Source organism: Triturus cristatus, chromosome 4_2 (assembly GCF_964204655.1).
Source record: "Triturus cristatus chromosome 4_2, aTriCri1.1, whole genome shotgun sequence".
Lineage (NCBI taxonomy): Eukaryota > Metazoa > Chordata > Amphibia > Caudata > Salamandridae > Triturus > Triturus cristatus.
Window position 1 is genome coordinate 195008616 of NC_140586.1, and position 20985 is coordinate 195029600.

The 20985-nt window shown below is 45.0% G+C and overlaps 1 long non-coding RNA gene across 1 annotated transcript; it reads right to left on the minus strand.

Moving 5' to 3' along the window:
- Window positions 1-1281: 1281 nt before the first annotated feature.
- LOC146833368 (uncharacterized) lies at window positions 1282-20985 on the minus strand. The gene is made up of 3 exons (XR_014960572.1): window positions 20859-20985; window positions 7607-7963; window positions 1282-3874 (listed from the first exon to the last, which is right to left on the minus strand). It is a non-coding gene; the product is annotated as an uncharacterized LOC146833368 (long non-coding RNA).

The following is a 20985-nucleotide window of genomic DNA, read 5'->3' on the forward strand; positions in this document are numbered from 1 at the left end:
TGTGAAGAAGTGTCAGTAGAGGGTCAGCCGTGACGTCCCACGCCAGTACCCGCCCCAGGCAGGCCAGCACACCCGACCAAAAGTGTTGTAGTGCACCGCAACTCCAGACGGTGTGAAGGAACGACCCATCATCAGAATTACAACGGAGACATGTAGGGGACTGAATTGCCCCCATCTTCCAGAGGCGAAGGCGGGAGTAATAAATTCTGTGAAGGTATTTGAACTGGATCAACCGGTACCTAGAGGAGACAGCAGCATACCTGGGGCTGGCAAGGGCCTCGGTCCAGTCATCTGTCAGGGCCGGTAAGTCTGCCTCCCACGCCGCCCAGGTCCGAAGTATGTTTGTTTTGGAGTGTGTAATCAAGGTTTGATACATTTGGCGGATTTTATGTGCCCCAAGATCTCCCATTAACAGTCTGCCTTCCATGGGGTGGAATTCAGGTAGGGACTGGAGGTGCTTTATCAGAGGAAACAGGGCATGGCGGAGCTGTACTTTTGGAACTGAGATTTGTGTAAGTCAAACTCCTCCTGCAGCCTGTGAAAGGATTTAAGTGTGGGCCCACGCATTACATCTCCTAGTGTAGATATCCCTATATCATCCCATTTGCGAAACCCGGTCAGGGTGGAAACGGGCCGGAGGTGTGTGCCCTGCCAAAGGGGAGTTGTGCCTGTCAGCGTGCCCCACCAGCCCATGGACCTGGACACACGTCTCCAGATCTGAATTACCATGCGGCAGGCCGGGTGGAGCACCTCCAAGGACGAGTTACTGTATAGGAGACCAAGCAGTGGGTATTCCGCCAGGAAAAGCCTTTCCACCGCATAGGCTGGATCGGCTTGAGAGTTGTACCACCATTCGTTAATTACCAAGAGCTGAGATGCCCAATAATAAGCCTGAACGTCCGCTACCGCAATTCCGCCGCAGTAGGTGGATTGAATACATGTCGCCAGGGCTACCCGAATCACCCCTCCCCCAAAGAAATCTGTTTAGGAGCGCATTCATTTGGAGAAACCACAACGGAGGGATAAGATATGGGTAATTCTGCAGCCTATAGAGCAAGCGTGGCAGGGACACCATTTTGAAGATGGCGGACCGACCATATACTGATAAGGGGAGGTGGGACCATACAGTCGTTTCCTCACGCACCGCCGGGAGCAAGGGGGCTGTTTTGCACGACCACGCTGTAGAAGTGGACCTCAGCTAGGCCTACCAGTGCAAGGGGTTCGCCCTTCTCTGCACAGAGTCCTCAGACCAATAGGAAGAAGTTGGCACAGAAACTGGAATAGAAAATACAAAGTTTAATAAACCTCATGAGGTGGAACTACATTCACACAGCACCCTTCGGTATTGAATGAAGTAGCACACCAAACAGAAGGAGCAAGGTCCTTTTATACCCACACAGGTGCTTAAAAGAGGGCGGTACAAGTACAGGAGAAGGTTTTATGTACATATAAGGTCATATAGAAATGCACAATCGACAAGAAGGAGGAGTTAACAGTTTGCCAATGCTAGTAAACACATCCTGACAGTTACATACTACTAACGGCTGCAAGGACAGCTGAAAACTCACTGGGCATGTGCAAAGGTGAAAGATGCTAAATATAGTTTGTTTCTAGGCAGATTACAAGAGCAGTCAACACTGAGGGAGGACAAAGCACATGGTGAGCACGTGGCAGCACATAGCAAACAAAATGGTTGCCAGAAATACAAAATGGATTCCACAAAATGGACAAGATAGCCTCTAAATACAAGATGGATTCCGCTAATGCTAATCCAATCGCTGCCAATTTACAACAGACGACCCTTTTAGCATTAGCTGAAGACATTCGTTCCTCTGGGGTAATCTAAATATGCATCCTGTACATCTATTAGCATTATTTCGGCCACCTCTTTATTCAACATTTGTTGGGCCTTTGTTTCTGCAACATTCCTTTTGACAGGTATACAGACAGAGATGCAAATGGAGCAAAGCATTGGACCACATTGGATACATACACAGCATGTAAAAAGTATCGTAATCATTACACACAGGATAGTCAGGAGCTTCCAGCCCCAAGCAGAAACAAGAGTCCAAAACCATCCAGCAAAAGTCCAAGTACCAGTCTCTGGATGAATTTCTGCAGCAATTTTATGCAGTTTTAATATTGCGTCATATACTGAAGGTGAGTGATCCGCTATGAATATGCAACAGCTGCTACAGATGATGTGACAAGCACCACCTCGATCAGCCAGAACCACATCTAGAACCATTCGGTTCTGGAGAGCTACAATCCTTGCAATTTGCAGCTCCTCCGTAATGTTCCCAAGTGCCCTAGCTGTCTGATTGGTAACAGCTTGAACAACTCTAGTCAATCGTCTTATTTTCCTACTGTTTAATGCAGCACCCACAAAGAAGAACAAACCTAAATTAAAATCGACATATTGTTGCAGAGTGGTATCAGTTTGGTCTACTTCGTCAGCACTTATTGTCCTTTTATATCTATTTCTAGAGATATCGTTGAATAATTTAAGGTCCCGGTGGTATGATGCAGGTGCCAGAAACACAGGGGGCAATAGAAAGGACACACAGCACACACCTGACCACCCAGCAGGTAGTTGATAATATCCGTGGCTACCACAGATAAAGTAGGTATTATGTGAGGCTATAAAACTACTGTTATTTATACCTTCAATAGTCAGAATTACAGTACATTCGCTTTTCCCCACTGGAATTCTCCCAATACTGCTTACACATAGATCTGCTTTAGCTCTAGTAACAGAAATCACAAATTGTTCATTACTGGTAAAAGTTCTCATATTTGTGATGACATATGGTGTTGAACTATTGTCTGGTTGATACTCTTCCCATTCCCATTTGGTCCCTTTGGCTTGAGGATAACCATCTTTATCTTGGTAGCATACTTTATTAAGGCAAAAAAGAAGCCCGCCTACTGTACGTCTTCCAGATGCAACCAAAAGCGCATACCAAGCTTGACAAGAACCATTATGAGAAAAGGGAAGAGGAATAAAAGGTGCTCCTCCTTTCTTTTGATGTGCAGGTATCATCCCACACACCCAACAGTTGGTAGTATTTGTGGCATTATGAATATGATACAACATCTGGATGAAGGTATTATTTAAATAGGATTGTCGATGCTTCTGCTCATGGTAGGGAAGCGTAAAGTAGTGGTGTTCAACTGATACTGGAGTAGTGGCGATCAAAAGCTCTCGAGCAGGAGCCACTTTCTCAACGAACCAGGTTATTACTGCTACAGCCACCATAGCAACAACAAACCCTATAGCACAAAGTATCTTTCTCTTAGCAACAGTTGATTTCATTGTGGACATGATCAGCTTGTCGTTGAAAACAATCGTTGGAGCTCTTATCCCTGGCCAGCCGTTGGTTTCTTCACCGAGGGCCAAGACGGGTGTCGCTACACTATACAGGACTGATTCCCCCCCCCCCCCTTGCCACATCGGAATTCCGTTTCACCAACCCTGGGCAGTTGCTCAACCAGTCTATTTCGACGATGCAGGCTCTTTCCGAGGTCTCAGTTGGTATCGGGATACTCCAGGAATCGTGTGGTCCGGGAAGACTTCCTCAGGTTCGTCAGGTGATATGGCTTGGCCTCTCTCTGTATCCAGGATGTCCCGATGGTCGATCAAGGCAGCAGGATCCACCAAGGTAGACAGCACTTTTTTGCAGTGGGTGGAGTGCACCCAGTTCCTCCTGTTCGTCACTCGGACCGCAGTTCTCGTTGAAAGGAGCACCTGCTCCGGGCCGAGCCACCTCGGTTCCAAGCTGCTCGACCTCTGGAATGATTGGATCATCACCTGGTCTCCAGGTCGAAGTCCATGGCCTTCACCTGCAGACCTATCAGGAAGAGCTTCTCGAACCTGTTGATGAATAGAAATCAAACTGTCAGTCAATTGTGATAGGTAGTCACTCATCAATACACTTAGTACATCATGTATGGGACGTGGTTTAGGAATTCCCCAAATGTTCATAGGCCTTCCAAACACCACCTCATATGGTGTAAGACCAGATCGCGAATGTGGCACTGATCTAATGGACAACACTGCCAAAGGTAATGCGTCTGGCAAATTCAAGGATGTGGAGGCCAGTATTTTCGCCAGTTTCAATTTAATTGTGGCATTATTCCTTTCCACTAGCCCTGCTGATTGTGGATGGAAGCAGCATGGAATTTCTGCTTTATCCCTAATCCCTTCAGGACATATTCGACAACTTGCCCAGTAAAATGGGGTCCGTTATCCCTCCATAAAAGTTTACAAACACCAAATCTAGGGAAGAATTCCTTCAAAAGCACCTTTCCTGTAGTGAGAGCTGTATTGTCCTTTGTAGGGTATGCCTCTACCCATTTACTGAAGGCACATACCACTACCAAAACATACTTTAAGTTGTTACAGCGCTCAAGCTGGATGTAATCCATTTGCAAAACTTCAAAAGGTGCGGTTGGCGTAGCAAACCCTCCTGCAGGAGTTCGTGTCCCTTTACCAGGATTATGCTGAAGACAAACCAGACAAGACTGCACCATCTTTTTAGCTGTGCCGGCAATTTCTGGATGCTCCCAAACTTGCGCGAGAAATTTTGTGATCGAGGAGGCTCCAACATGTGTCGGCCCATGTGCCATATGAATCATAGGTTGTAAATAGGCTGTAGGCAATCTCCACTTGCTCATCTCTTTATTCCTCCAACAGCCCTCATCGTCCAGTGTTCCCTCCTTAGACCATTGCTCAATTTCTTCTGCAGAAGCAGATCTCTGCATATCTAGCACTTCCTGTCTGGTATCATGCCAGCGTTCAGCCTGTGACTTCACTACGTACATAGACGTGGTGCTTCGCTGCATGGCAGTTTCACGGGCTGTTTGGTCTGCAAAAGCATTGCCTTGTCCTATCTTATCAATTATTTTCTTATGTGCGCTACATTTATCAATTGCTATTCTCTTCGGGTATGTTAAAGCAGTCAAGAGATTATGTACTAATTCTCCATGCATTATTTGCATCCCGTGGGATGTAAGAAAGCCCCTCTCCTTCCAGAGTAGCCCAAAATCATGAGCCACTCCGAAAGCATAGCGCCTATCTGTATAAATGTTCACAGATAAGTCACTACTAAGTTCACATGCTCGTGTTAAAGCTATTAGCTCAGCTGCCTGAGCTGACTTCTGTGGAATACAAGCTGTCTCAACTACCGTCTGAAGTGTTGTAATTGCATATGCAGCTGACGTTGTACCATCTGGTAACTTCAAACAGGACCCATCAACCCATAGTTCCCCATCAACACTTGAAAGGGGCGTGTCTTGCAAATCGACACGACCCTTTGTCTGTTCCTCAGTAAGGAATATACAATCATGAGACTCCTGTGACTGAGACTGAGTCACCGGGTATGGCAACAAAGTGGCTGGGTTTAGTATCGCACATCTCTTTAGTGTAATGTGAGGGGCCAACAATGTCAATTCGTATCCTGTCAGACGAGCACTAGTTAAATGCTGCATCTTCGTCTGATTTAAAAGGGCATCAACCGCATGGGGTACTAGCACCAACAGCTTATGTGACAAAACTATCCCTTCACTCTGACGTATTGACACAGCTGTTGCTGCAACTGAACTGGAGCATCCAGGTAACGCACGAGCAACAGGATCAAGTACTGCTGAAAAATATGCACAGGGACGCTGTTTGTCACCGTGTGTCTGCACTAAAACTGACAATGCGCATCCATCTTTCTCATGTACATAGAGTGTAAAAGGCTTTGCATAATCTGGAGTACCTAACACTGTTGCTGAACAAAGAGTTTGTCGTAACTGTCGGAAAGCAGTCTCACATTCATCTGTCCATGGGAGGGGCATTGGAGTATCTTTAGTCAAAAGTGCTAGCAAGGGTGTAACAATGTGTGAAAACCCTAATATCCATTGCCTACAAAAAGAAGTAAGACCAATGAATGCACGGACATCTTTCTGAGTACGGGGCACTGGTGTGTCTAAAATAGCTTCAATGCGATCTGGTGTGAGTGCACGGCCCTCCTTAGACAGAAGGTGACCTAAGTAGGTTACCTTCGGTCTACAATATTGCAATTTCTTTCATGACACTTTGTGATGATGGGAAGCAAGAAAAGAAAGCAAGGACAAAGTACATTTTTCACACTGTTCAGGGGTATCGGCTGCCAACAAGATGTCATCGACATATTGTATGAGAGCTACACCTTCAGGCAAAACGAAAGAATCAAGTTGTCTTTTTAATGCTTGACTGTCAATACTAGGACTCTCAGTATAGCCTTGAAGAACTCTACAAAATCTATCCGATCGATTATTCAAAGTGAAACCGAACAAATATCGGCTATCAGGGATCGAAAAGAAAGCATTCTTCAAGTCTATCACAGAGAATGTAGTTGCTGTCGGAGGACCCAAAGTAAGAAGTGTCGTTATGTCAGAAACCACTCGCAAACGGACTGCATCAACACGCAGTTTAACCAAACGCCTGATTGTATCATTCACCTGGGGGAAAACAAAAAGACCATCACGCATTTGCTTACAATTAACTGCTACATCGTCGGGCTCTAACTCCTCAGAATATTTCCTAAACAGCTCAAGGACCTCTGCGGCAAACACCTCAGTAAAATACAGCTTCTCCCTTTCCTGCCACCCTTTCATACTATATAGAAGTTCAGAGGCGGGGGCAATGCTACGAACTGCTTTACGAGTAGCAGATCTAAGCTGGGACGCACGCTCAGCTGTCAACATAGAACGAGTTTCTCGTGCCTTGTGTTCCTCCGAACCAGAGTCCTCATCTGACTCATGAGGGGCAGAAGGAACAGTATACGGAGGTGGAGGACGATCTAATAATAAGAAATCATCTTGTGGTTTATTAAGTATAGGATAAAGGGGCCGCCGAACAGCGTATTGGCCAGTTACCTGTAAATTGAGCTCCCTATCTTCTCTCTCTTTTAACTATTTTATTTCTTTGTTTTTCAGCTCTAATGCTTTCGCATAAATGTTCTTTCGCTGTTCTTTTTCAATCAAGCTTGCTCACGCTTCATTCGTTCATGCACTTCTTTCTCCCACATTCGTACACAGTCAAACATATCTTGCCTAGTCTTTCGCTTAAACATACATTGTTCCACATACTCAATCTTTCGTAAATCAAATGACCCATGCATAGGCCAACGCAACTCAGGATCCTTACGAGTTTATTTATTCCATAATGTGCTGTACATTATAGAAGAAAGACCATGCTTAATATACATATCCCTATTAGGCGTCCCCTCCGGGGGGGCCGGTTGTGCATCGAGTCTCAAATTGGTACCACTACAAAAGCAACACATCCTACGAAGTGTGCTAAAAACAGGCATGCCAAAAATAGTGCAGAATATGCAGTAATATAATCAAAGTAGCACTTAAGGTACCTTTAGTACGATGTGCCGTTCAAATCAATTAAGATAGAGAAAATTCTCCTCATTACTTGCCTATATAAATTGCAATTTATATATGAATCACATAGAAATCTAAGTTGGCCAACACAAATTCCAAAATACAAAAGCCGCAGTAAGTGTTACTAAACTACCTTACCAATCCCAGGCATAAAAACCAACAGCAAGCGCCGCAGAATGACACTTACCAATCACCTGGTGTCCAGGTTGCAACTGCCAAGTTCTAAAATCGACCAAATGGTCACTGCACGGCGAATCAACAGAAGAGATCTCAGTCGAGGACCGGCACCACCTGGATGGTCAGATCAGAAAGAAAGGAAATACGTTGTGGTTGCCAAGACTCGGGTCTCATCGGGCAGCGATCGCGTCCAGAGCGAGATTCCAATCCTTCGTCGCGACCAATCCTTTGGGCATTCGAGCCGCCGATAAGCCCCACGTTGGGCGCCAATTTGTAGAAGTAGACCTCAGCTAGGCCTACCAGTGCAAGGGGTTCGGCCTTCTCTGCACAGAGTCCTCAGACCAATAGGAAGAAGTTGGCACAGAAACTGGAATAGAAAATACAAAGTTTAATAAATCTCATGAGGTGGAACTACATTCACACAGCATCCTTCGGTATTGAATGAAGTAGCACACCAAACAGAAGGAGCATGGTCCTTTTATACCCACACAGGGGCTTAAAAGAGGGCGGTACAAGTACAGGAGAAGGTTTAATGTACATATAAGGTCATATAGAAATGCACAGTCGACAAGTAAGAGGAGTTAACAGTTTGCCAATGCTAGTAAACACATCCTGACAGTTACATACTACTAACAGCTGCAAGGACAGCTGAAAACTCACTGGGCATGTGCAAAGGTGGAAGATGCTAAATATAGTTCGTTTCTAGGCAGATTACAAGAGCAGTCAACACTGAGGGAGGACAAAGCACATGGTGAGCACGTGGCAGCACATGTCAAACAAAATGGTTGCCAGAAATATAAAATGGATTCCACAAAATGGACAAGATGGCCTCTAAATACAAGATGGATTCCGCTAATACTTATCCAATCGCTGCCAATTTACAACAACGCTATAGTGGGGCATCTAGTGATATGGGCGCCGAAGTACTTAAACCCCTTCTTCGCAATGATCAGCTGTGAGGCCCAAGTTTGACTCCCCTGTTCACCGCATATGGGAAAAAGAACAGATTTGGACAGGTTGGCACATAGTCCGGTTGTTTCACCGAACACCCGCAGAATCTGAAGCACCCTCGACCCAGTGACCCAAGGGTCAGAGATGAAGAATAACGTGTCGTCAGCATACAGTGCTATCCTGTCTGAGCATTCAGGCGACCAATCCAATCCCCGGTAGACCGCATCCAAGCGCACCCATGCTACCAATGGCTCTATAGCTAAGGCGAATAGGAGCGGGAGAGGGGGCAACCCTGTCTGGTCCACCTGCGGATGGGTAAGGGGGCAGAGTGATAGCCGGCCATGCAAACCGTGGCCGCAAGATCGGTATACAGCAACTTCACATAGGCACGAAAACGGGGCCCTAGGTTAACCACTTCTAGAAGTTTAAAAAGATAGGTCCAGCTCAATGAGTCAAACGCCTTGTCGATATCTGCTAGCAGGACAACCACAGGGCGTCCCAAGCGGTGGGCCTCAGCTACAGCAGTATGTGCACGCCTGATGTTGTGCCTGGTACAGCGTTGAGGCATAAAGCCAGATTAGTCTGGATGTACCAGGTCTAGAATGCAAGTGGGAAGGTGGTCTGCCAGAACCTTCCCTAGTAATTTTGGCTCGAAATTTAATAGGGATATGGGGGCGGTACAAACCTGGATCCTCCAGAGGATGACCCGGTTTGAGGAAGATGACTATTTCGGCATGTTGCCAGTTTGGGCGCAAGTTCTTCTGTTCCGATGCCAGGTGTAGCGCTTTAAGTAGGTGAACCCGTTTGGGCCTGGTGCATGTCCTGGGTGCGTATTGGAAAGGGCCGCCCGCTGCTCGTCCAGAGAGATGGGCTTATGTAGGGCATTCCGCTGCTCGTCCGAAAGATGCCTGGGGGAATATCTAAAAGAAAAGCATCTATAAGCGGTTCGGCTAGTCCCTCGCGGTCGCTATATAGGGCAGCATAGAAATCGGCAAAGGCCTGCACTACCGCCTCTGGGGAGGTACATGTATCGCCAGTAGGGGATCTCAAGAGGGGGACTTGTGTCGGGGAGGCGCTAGCTTGACAAAGTCTATGGAGCATCTGACTAGATTTATCGCCCCATTGATATATCCTATATTGAGTTGCCAGCCAGGTTTCTTTGGCGTTATCCGTGAGCTGGTGCAGCTGCTGTTGAACATGGAGCAAGTTACGGCGGGAACTGGAGTCAGAGCCCTCCACCAACGAGGTTTGGAGAGCGAGTTGTCTATCTTCTATGTCTTGTACCTGTGTCATGCGGCGCCGCTTTTCTCCGGTACGATAGCTGATATCGGCCCCCCGAATTGTAGGTTTAAAGGTTTCCCATAAAATAATCAGGGACTGAGTGGTCCCGGTGTTAAAATTAAAATAATCAACAGTGGCCCGATGTAGCATCTCCTGATATCCGGTATCCCTGAGCAGCCAAGGAGACATGCGCCATCGGTATGGGGCACGATGGGTCTGCAGGCAGAGTTTGAGCTGGATTGGTGAATGATCGGACAGGCCGCGAGGTAGAATAGAGGCATGCGACACTCTATGAATATAGCTATGTGGGAGGAACAAGTAGCCCAGGCGTGAGAGGGTCGGGTGTACTGATGATGCATATGTGAATCCGGCCTCTGAGGGATGGAAGGCCCGCCAGGTGTCCACCCAACCCAATGTATGCGTCAGTATGTTTAGTTTAGACCTGGGAGGAGGGACGGCTGGAGGTCGAGCCCGCCACCTATCTGAGGGAGCCATGATGTCGTTCCAGTCTCCACCCACAATTGTCAAGCCGTCGGGGGGATCTCCCCATAGTTGTGTCAGTCTGTCTATAAAGTCTGGCCGAGCGGAGGTGGGGCGTATATACTCCCGATTGTGATCTGTTCCCGGGCCAGAGTACCGGAAATTACCGTAAAGCGGCCACCTGGGTCTGACCAGCGCTGAGTAACTTGGAATGGGACTCTGCGATGAATAAGTATGGCCGTACCGCGTGCCCCCCTGGAGAAGCCGGAGTGGTACACTGTGGCATATCCATAGCGAGAGAGACATGGAGCCTTGTTGCCTAGCAAATGTGTTTCTTGCAGCAGCAAGACATCAGCTGAGTAACGCTTTGCCAGGTGGAGTACCGCCCCCCGCTTGACCTTATTCAATAGACCCCGTACATTCCAGGAAAAAATGTTAAGATCTCCCAGCGGAATGTCACTAGCCGTGGGTGTCATGACCAGTCTTTGATATGTAGCGTGAAGGATGATGTGGAAAGTATAGGACACTGTGGTGCGTGCATTGTGCAGAAAACTGTCAAACAAACTTCCCGACCCAACCCCTCCCGCCTCCCCCCATACATCCTAGAACATGGAGTACCTGTCGCGGAGGAATCTCGTCCTGGCCCCTGAACGTGAAGACCCGGGCGAATCCATCAATGGATCCCCTCCCTCCCAACATTACCCATCATAACTGAAAACAGTGAAGGCGTGTAAGGTCTTGCGCCTTCCAGGGAAATAACATAGACCCCAGCTTCCAGAAGTGGGATATCTCGGCATTTGGCTGCAGCCAACGGTCCATCTAGTCAAGGAGAAAAATTAGAATATAATAAAGTATGTCCGAAACCCCAGGGCTACCTCAGTCTTCAGTATCTTTCTTGTTCTGGGAATGCCAGTTGGAGCAGGATCGATGTCGCCGATGTGTTGCGTCTCCGCCTTGTCGGCCATTCCTATGTGAACCCTGGTAAGAGTCAGAGTCTAAAGGGGGTGGTGAGTGCGGCTTGAGGCTGCGTCGTTCATCTGTCCATGCAAACACCTCCTCCGGGGTATCGAAAAAGAAAGTTTTCGAATTGTAGATGACCTTCAACCGGGCCGGGAACAGTAGCGCATAAGATAAATTCAGTTCACGCAGTCGCCGCTTGGCCGCAACAAAGGATTGACGCTGCTGAACTATCCGGGTGTAGTCCGGGAAGACCATGATGGGAAGGGACTCAAAAACCATTTTGTCTTTATGTGTCCTGGCAAAACGAAGGATAGCATCGTGGTCAGCGTAGTTAAGAAGTCGAGCAATGACTGGCCACGGACGCTCCCCAGGCGGCGGCTTTTTGATCAGAGCGCGGAGAGCCCTCTCAATCATGAAGCAGGAAGAGAGGTCTTCGGCGGGTAACAGCGTCTTGAGCCAACCCGAAAGGAAGACATCCATCGAGGATCCCTCACAACGCTCTGGAAAACCCACCAGGCGGATGTTGTTGCAGCGGGCCCATCCTTCTGCATCCTCGACCCGCGCTGCCAATTTCTGAGAAGCCATGGCCAGCTAGTCAACCTTCTTCTGGAGGGCGGAAACGGTGTCCTCTACAGTGGAAACCCTCGTCTCCCCCTCGGAGATTCGGTCGACCGCCTTCCGGAGATCTTGGCAGAGGAACGACACTTCCAAACCCACTGCCCCAATCTGGGCCTCAAGGGCGGTTCTCGGTTGATTAATGGCCTCCAGGAGTGTCGCCGTGTCCGGGGAAAGGCCCTCCGCGGCTCCCCTACCCGCCGGGGCAGCAGTGGTGTAGTGGTCTATGGTGGGTTGTTTGAGTGCCGCCGCACCAGGGTTGCCCTTGCCCATGATAATGTGGGGCGCTACTCAGAGGGTCCACTCCAGATCAGCCCGCACCACCACCAAAGGTGGGGGGGAATCCCCCGGAGAGGATGGATGAGGAGCAATAGGATGCGCCACCCACTTCGGGGCTAGGTGGGGGCACTGTGTCCGTGTCTCCATCCCTGAGCTCACCCGATCAGAGCAGATGCGAGCAGACAGCCCCTCAATGGTCTCCAGGGGCCTCCAGTATGACAGGAAGGTCAGGATAGTCGGCGCGGCCTCTCAGGGCAGCCACCGCTCTGGATGGAAAGAGTCTGGGCGGTACGGACCGACCTCCCGTCCGCGTCCTTTGCAGGAAGGCCCCTGTCTTCGGTTCACCCCACCTCAGCTGGGGGTCTGGCACCTGGGGCGATGGCAAATGGATGCGGTGTGCGCTGATGGTGGATCCGACTCGGCGAGCCCCTCAGAGTGCCGTGCCGGAGCAGGGCAGCCGCCCGCTTGAAATCCGGCCCCAAGCTCACCTCCCGTCTGGCTCACCACAATGATGGATTCCACTGCAGCTGGCAGGCAGAGCGGCAATCTCCGGCAGTGGGTAGGCCCTCCAGACTCCGCCGGCGAAATCCAGGCACTGGGTAGGCCTCACCAGGCCCGAAGCCCTCAAGCGCGGGACCCAATGTAGGCAGAGCTGGGGGAGGGGCGCAGCAATGGCATCGCTGGAGCGACACGATCTCCTCCATCTGATCGCACCCTCTGCTGCCCTCGGGGACCGGGTCACAGTCTGTACCACCGAGGGGGCCCCTGGGCCAAGACGGCGTCCGTAACGGCCTCGCAGATTGGGTAGTGCGGCAGGCACGGCTCGGCCGCAGCTGCCCTCCGGTGCATGTGCAGTCTCCTCCGGCCGGACGGGTTGAGGGCGAATTCGGCTCTCTGTCACCGCCGGATCGCTACTCCAGGGTCGCTGCGTGCCTGTACGCGTGTGACTCACATGGACAGGTGCTGGGGTCCAGGATAATGGCGGATAATAACCCTGAAAGGGAGTGAACAGCGGAGCTCTAAGAAAACGCGTCCGCCATGTTCAGCTCCTAAGCCACGCCCCTGATTTGTTAAATTTTGAGTATTGGTTCTGATTTTATTCTCTGGCTCTGCAATTAACCCGGAAGACCAAAACACCAAGGATTTAATCTGTTTGTGGGAAGGATGATGGTGGTATCATGCATTATAAGGAATAAAATACCTTCTGCCATACATTTAAAGATATTGCAAACTACCTTGGTGTTCCATGACCCTATAAAGAAACTCCGCTTTCAGCCTTGTTCCTCTATATGGTCACAGAATAGGGGTTGTGAATTTTACCCCATCTTTAATATAAATTAGTTCTACAAACAGGAACATGCTCAGCTCTTGAGTGGGTCTTGTAACTGGAATTATTTCCACAGAAAAGGGAAGCAGGGGCTTTTTATCATGTGAATTATTTCACGGAAAAGGAACAGTGTAAGCTGTGGAGCAATGTTCCTATGCCAAACATTATTTCCAAAGGGAGGGAAACTCTGACACTGTGAAGAAGTGTTTATAAAATGTGCATTACTTTCATGGGGAGGAACTGGCTGGGGTTGTGCTGAGGTGTGAGAGGTCGGGCTAAGCATTATACAGAGTGAATTCATTCTGTAGAGATGGACAGGATGGGATGTGTGGATTTACAGGGATGGATATGCTGTCTCTATAGAGACGCTCTTATAATGTGATTAGTTCTACAAAGGGAGACAGACGGGGGCTGGGGAAAGAAGTATTAAACCATAAATTCGAACCATAAGAAGGGTCAGGCGCTGTCCGGGACTGTGGGGAGATGCTGTTACAAGGTGAATCACTTCCCAGGTGAGGAAAAGTTGAGAGGTGAACTTATGACAGGCGTTATTTCCACATGTTACTGCATTAGGAATATATATTCACTGAGACTGTACAGCCCTTCTAACATAAGTGTTGATGGGAATTGTTCCATCGGGCGGGAGTTCAAATGACTTGATGCAAGATCCAACACCCTCTTCCTGTCGCTTAAAAATACCATATATTTTGTGCAAGTGAACACTCCAATAGGCTTGGACCTTACCTACTCCAGTTAAGCAGTAGTTTGAGAAAGAGTCTTTGGGGTGTCTTCCCTTAAAAAGTAAGCAAATGTAACTTCTTTTCAATATTATTCGTAGTTGTAGGCTCCCTACTTTTTGGACATATGGGTACATTATTGATAGCGATGCAGGCTTCCACTTGAAAGATAGATAAACACTTGTAAATAATCTGCTTTTCATTAACTCCTTTATTGTTGGACAAATTGTTCAATTTCTCCAAAAGTTGCAATACTCCACTAGCAATACTCGTCGATTGTCCGTGGACAAACCGTACCAAGGGATCTGACCCAGGACCAGAACTAAAGATATATACTAAAGAAGACGTGATTGAAATTGGTAACTCTTGAGCCTTGAGAAAGCCCCAGGCTTAATAGCCGCACAGGGGGGAAAAACACGTGTCGGCGTTTTGCAAATATTTATCTATACATCAAGTGGAATATTGCAACTTTAAGAGACACTGCCTACAGCACTGAAGGCCACATCTGAAGATCTGTGTCCATTTCTTGGAGCAGATCTGAATTATTGTGCCCTTTTCTGGATGCTGCGTATAAAGTGATGTCCACCGTTCTAGGGGCCACTCTGGAGTAGGATGTCCAGTTCTGGAGGCCACATCTCAAGAAGGATTGCTCATAAATCCTATAACGAGAGGGGCCACGACTAAAAATCAGATATTTGTAAGTCATAGTCTACACAGAAAAGCAGTTGAACCATTTGTCCAACATGAAAGGAGCTAATGAAATGCAGATTTACAAGTGTGTATCTATATGTCAAGTGGAAGATTGCATCGCTATTAGTAATGGAACCATAGGCCCAAAAATAAAGGAGCTTATAGCGACGAATAATGAAAATAAGTTACCTTGGCTGTTGTGTCTTACTTGGAATTGTCATATGTGATATAGAATGTACCTTGTTGCATCATTGATGACGCTCGGAATCCCCGAGTGTCATCAGTGATCAGTTAGAGAGGATTGACCGGTGAAGTGCAGCTGTGCGGAGCTGCGTTGCTGTGCTGGCTTCATTTATATTATTGGAATAAACTTCAATACTTCAACAACTCTCGGAGCGTTTATACACAACAAATTTGGCGACGATTTGAGGAGAATAGAACTCATTTCATGACAAGATTCCCTTCAACGAAGAAATCGATCGGAAAGGAACGAAAGATCTGTGATTTTTTTCGGAAAAAGGGAAGTAATTCGTGGAAATGCGAGTTATTGAAGTCCGGTGAGTTTAATTTTACTCGAATAATAGAAGTCAGCACATCTACAGACGACGTTGACTTGGATTACGAGTTTACGTTTAAAATTGCTTGACATTCCACACAACGTAGTAGACATTCTTAACGGCAGGTTCTCTACGTTCCAAGCATCCATCTCTCACGAGTGCTGTCAGCGTAGTTCTGACGTGTTGAAACTACGTACCACGTATTACGCTCCACGTAGTGCGTGCCGCCATTTTGAATATTTAATTAAATCGGAAGTAAAGTGTGTGCACTCCGGTGACACGCACGCCGATCGGTGACAGCAAGTCTAATTGTTCTCAGTCGTAATGTATTAAAGGAAAAAGAAAGAACAGAGGACAAACGGAACACGCAAGGTATCGTGCTGTTTTTTTTAAATATTTTTTTGCTTCAAGAACAAGAACTGGTTCACAGACAGCAAGTTAATTTTTGGCAAATTATCACCACTTCTATTAATACTCACCACGTGTATACTGAGTGTCAACAAAAGAGTTTACTTGCAGTGTTTAGCACATTATTTCACGTATGTTCGTGCTAACCACGTGTTTGCTACTGATGTAAAATTGTTAACACTGGCTCATTTTTGGGGTGTCTTTTGCACAGTTTTTATCTGCTGTTAGCAAAGCTTAATTGGAAATGTGTGCAGCTCAGACCTTTTCTTTAACCCCTCCACAATCCTTTCTCGCTACCAAGGGTGATCCTCCTATTAAATGGCTTGAATGGAGGGAATATTTCTTAAACTATATTGACGCTTTAGAAGATGGTGATGATGATTTAACGCAAGTTAGAAAGAAAAAGATTTTACTTCATTCACTGGGTCCGCAAGGATTAAAAGTTTACAATTCTATGAATAAGAAAAGTCATCCTGATGATGATTTAAATGTTTTTCAACATGTGTTAGAAGATCTTGATATTTATTATTCAACATCAGTTTGTATAGCCATTGACCGACACAAATGTTTTGGCAGAAAACAAAAGAAGCAAGAATCTGTAGAAGACTTTCTTTCAGATTTAAAGAAACTAGCCTTGACATGCAGATTCGGTACATTAGAGGAAGAACTAATCAGAGATCAAATTATAATGTATGTCAATAATGAACATGTCCAAGAACGTCTCTGGATTCACGGTGAAGCTTCATTGTCTGATGTAGTTGCCTTAGTAAAAAAGGCGGAAATCACAAACAAATGTGCTAAAGCCATCTCAGAGTCACCAAAACAAGTTGAGAAACTTACGGTCAACAAAATTAATTCGAAATTTAAGAACAAGTCGGTAAATTTTCCCACACCTAACAAAGACAATACGAAAACTAAACCTAGTGAATCTTCTTTAAGGTGTTACAGATGTGGCAGCAAAAGCCATTTAGCCAACTTTAAAAATTGTCCAGCAAGGAAACAGAGATGCCTTCAATGTGGAGTTATTGGTCATTTCACAAAGGCGTGTCGACGTAACTTAAACAAGAAGAAAAAGAAAATTAATTTACTTAAGGATGATTGTTATGACTCTTCATCAACATCATCATGTGATGATATTTCACCAAAGAATGTTAATTGTGTCTTAGGTGTAATAGATACTGTTAACTCACTGAATGTTAATTGCAAATCCAAACCTGTATGTGAGATGTCTATTGGTGGTGTAGCAATAGTTATTGTGGCGGACTCAGGTTCTCCCTATACTATTATTGATAAAACATTATGGGAAAAGGATTTTGTTGAGGTATTAGGGTCCTTCCTGTCACCTCCTGATATTTCACCTGAGAGCTTTACTGGAGAAAAAATAGATCTATTAGGCTACAGAGAACTTATTTTTTAATTTAAGGGGAGATCCTATAGTGGCAAATTATATGTGGCTGTAGATGGTCCCCCTGTGTTAGGTTGGATGGATCAAAGGAGTTTGAATATCATCCTTAATCCTAATGGTACTGAACAAGTGATGATCTTAGATACGAACAATGATTATCACAGTGATCTTAAAAAGAAATTTCCTGAGGTGTTCTCTAACAAAGTAGGACAATTAAAAGGTTATGTCCATAAAATTGTTTTAAAAAATGACGCAGTACCTACAGTCCAAAAGTCTAGGCTTATTCCATGGTCAGTTAGAGATGAGGTTACAAATGAATTGAAACGTCTTTTAGACGAGGGAATTATTGAAGAAGTAGAAGCTTCAAACTGGGTTGCGCCTTTAGTCGTGGCACAAAAAGCTAATGGCAAGGTCCGTCTATGCATTGATTTGAGGTCCCTAAATAAAAATATTGTAGTTGAAAGGTTTCCCTTACCCAAAATTAATGAACTAATTTCACTAACCAAGGGCATGCAATGGTTTTCGGTTATTGATTTAACGTCAGCTTATCATCAAATTCAACTACATGATGATAGTAAGAGCTTGACTACATTCATGACTCCCCAAGGATGTTTTCGTTTCACACGTATGCCGTTTGGCCTTGCGTCAGCGGCTGCAGTGTTTCAGAAGCTCATGTTTAAGTTGTTTCATGATTTACCAGGTATTTTATTTTTTCAGGATGATATCCTCATCATGGGTGAGAGTAAAAATATTCATGATGAGAGAATTAATTCTGTTCTTAATGTACTGAAAGAAAAAGGTCTTACCGCAGAATTATCTAAGTGTAAATTTGGAGTAGAATCATTAGACTATCTGGGTCATGAAATTTCTGTACAAGGTATAAAACCTAAATCTAAACTAATGAATGCCATCAAAAATGCACCATCTCCTGGTAATAAAGACGAACTTAGGTCCTTCTTAGGGCTCATAGAGTTCTATAGCAAGTTTGTTAAGAATTTTTCAGAGAAAACATTTAATATGCGTCAGTTGCTAAAGAGCAAATCTGTAATTATTTGGTCTGAAGCACTTCAACATGATTTTGTACAGCTCAAAAATGAATTGTGTGATGCGAAGAAATTGGTTGGTTTTGATCCTTCTTTGCCTTGCACCATTACTACTGATGCTAGCCAAAAAGGATTGGGTGCCGTGTTATCACAAAAAGAGGTTAGTGGGGAGGAAAAGGCTATTGCATATGCATCCAGGGCATTGTCTCCAGCAGAAGAACGATACTCAGTTATTGAAAGAGAAGCGCTAGCAGTTGTTTGGGCATTTGAGCACTTTAGGAATTTCATTTGGGGTTATCATGTTGAGGTCAGGTGTGATCACAAACCACTAGTGAAAGTTCTTTCATCAGAGGGGTTACTCAATGCCACTCCTAGAATAGCAAGAATGTCTGTTCGTCTGTTGGATTACAGATACTCCATAAGTTATATTCCTGGTGTCAAGAACCAAGTAGCTGACTGCCTGAGCAGATTACCATTACCCTTGGAGTCTTCAACAGAAAACATGGATGATTTTAATGTTGCTGGAATAGATGTGAGTAAGGACAGTGTTACGTTAAGCCCCAAGGAAAGGGAAGAATCTATGATGAAAGATGAGTTTCTTTCTAAAGTAAGAGAGAACATTGTTAAGGGTTGGCCCATAAAGAAGTCATTGTGTGAGGAGTTAAAACAGTACTGGGAAGTTCGTGATGAGCTATCTATTAAAGAGTGCAACATACTTCATTGTGAAAAGATTATTCCACCTAAAGTGTTAAGAAGGAAAGTGATTCAGATATGTCATGAAGGCCATCTTGGCATTGTTAAAACAAAAAAATGTGTTAGAGAATTATACTGGTGGCCAGGAGTAGACGTTGAGGTTGAAAGAGTTGTGAGAGATTGTTCATCATGTATGAATTCTGATAAATCTCAGAGAGTTACCATTCCTCCTTTGTGTCCAATTTTGTGTCCTGAGATGCCTTGGGAAACTCTTGGGTTGGATATCACTGGGCCAATTGTAAAAGAGGATAGTAATCTGTATATTTTGGTTGCAGTAGATTATTTTTCGAAATGGCCTGAGATCAAAGTAGTAAAGAGGGCGGATTCTGCTAGTGTGCTAGAGTTCACTTCCATTTATCATCCCAGTGGAAATGGTGAGGTAGAAAGATTCAATAGAGTTATCAAAGAATCTATTCAATTAGCTAATCTAAGAAATCAAGACTGGGTGGTAGGAATCAAGAAAATGGTCTGGATGTATCGTATTACACCTATTGTTACTGGGTATAGTCCTTTTACCGTCATGAAAGGACGTGTACCATTCACTAAAGACAACCAGTGTTGGTTGAAACACTCCAGGTTACTTGATTGGTCTCCGGAACATGTCAAGTGCAACATTAAGTCTCATCAAGGAAAATATAAACTATATTATGACTCTAAGTATAACACTAAGGAAGTTAATTTAGCTGTTGGAGATTTGGTACGAGTTAAGTTACCTTTCAGAGTGAGGAAAGGTAAAAGCAAATTTTCAAAACATTTTAGTGTTGTTGAAATATTTAAGAATTCAGTAAAATTGTCAGATGGGAAAGTTTGGCATATTAGTAGGATTGTGAAATGCAATGCAAAATCTGACAAGTGTATAGATACTCATGATGTCAGACAGGAGATGAGAAGTTTTCATTGGCTTGATTGTGACAGTGAGAAATCTGACATCTTGTCCAATTCTATCATTGAATGTAGTTCAGTACTGGATGAAGTTCCTTTAGTTTTCACTCAGAAGGGAAGTCTTCTTAATTCAGTACCGGTTGAAGAGGAAGTTTCATCTTCTATTAATTCTGAATCTAGTGAAGGTGTTAATAATTATGAGATCAATGATGATGTGACTCCCTTAGAAGCTGATCACTCAAAGTTAGTAGAAGCAGATGAATGTGGTATTGACTCTGTTCCTGGTTGTTCATCAACAGGGAATGATCAAGTCATCAATAAATTTGGGAGAATTGTGAAACCACCTGATTATCTTAAAGATTTTGTAACAGATTAGATTAATTATTTTGGTTATAGGGTTGTTCACCCTTAATACTGTTAATGGTTATTTAAGAAGAAAAAAAAATATCACAATGCTAATATTAATTATTTTTTTTTATTACTAATGGGGAAGATGTGTTATGTATTATTTGGAATGTATTATTTGGAATGTATCTTGTTTAAATTGTAATCAATTTAGTTATTTTAGTGGAATGTGTTATGTCTAAGTTAGAATCTAATTTGTTCTTAGTTAGAATCAAATTAGTTACATTAGTTAACTGTATTAATGTTAAGGGAAGAAGATGTGTTGTGTCTTACTTGGAATTGTCATATGTAATATAGAATGTACCTTGTTGCATCATTGATGACGCTCGGAATCCCCGAGTGTCATCAGTGATCAGTTAGAGAGAATTGACCGGTGAAGTGCAGCTGTGCGGAGCTGCGTTGCTGTGCTGGCTTCATTTATATCATTGGAATAAACTTCAATACTTCAACAACTCTCGGAGCGTTTATACACAACAAACCTTGGCTTACTTTTTAAGGGAGGAAACCCCAAAGACTTTATATCAGGCGGGAGGCCGGGAACTGAGGAGATATGTTCTTATCGGCGAAGGTTCCAAAGACAATAAAAGTATTCCAGTAAGTAGCGCTCTTTCATCCA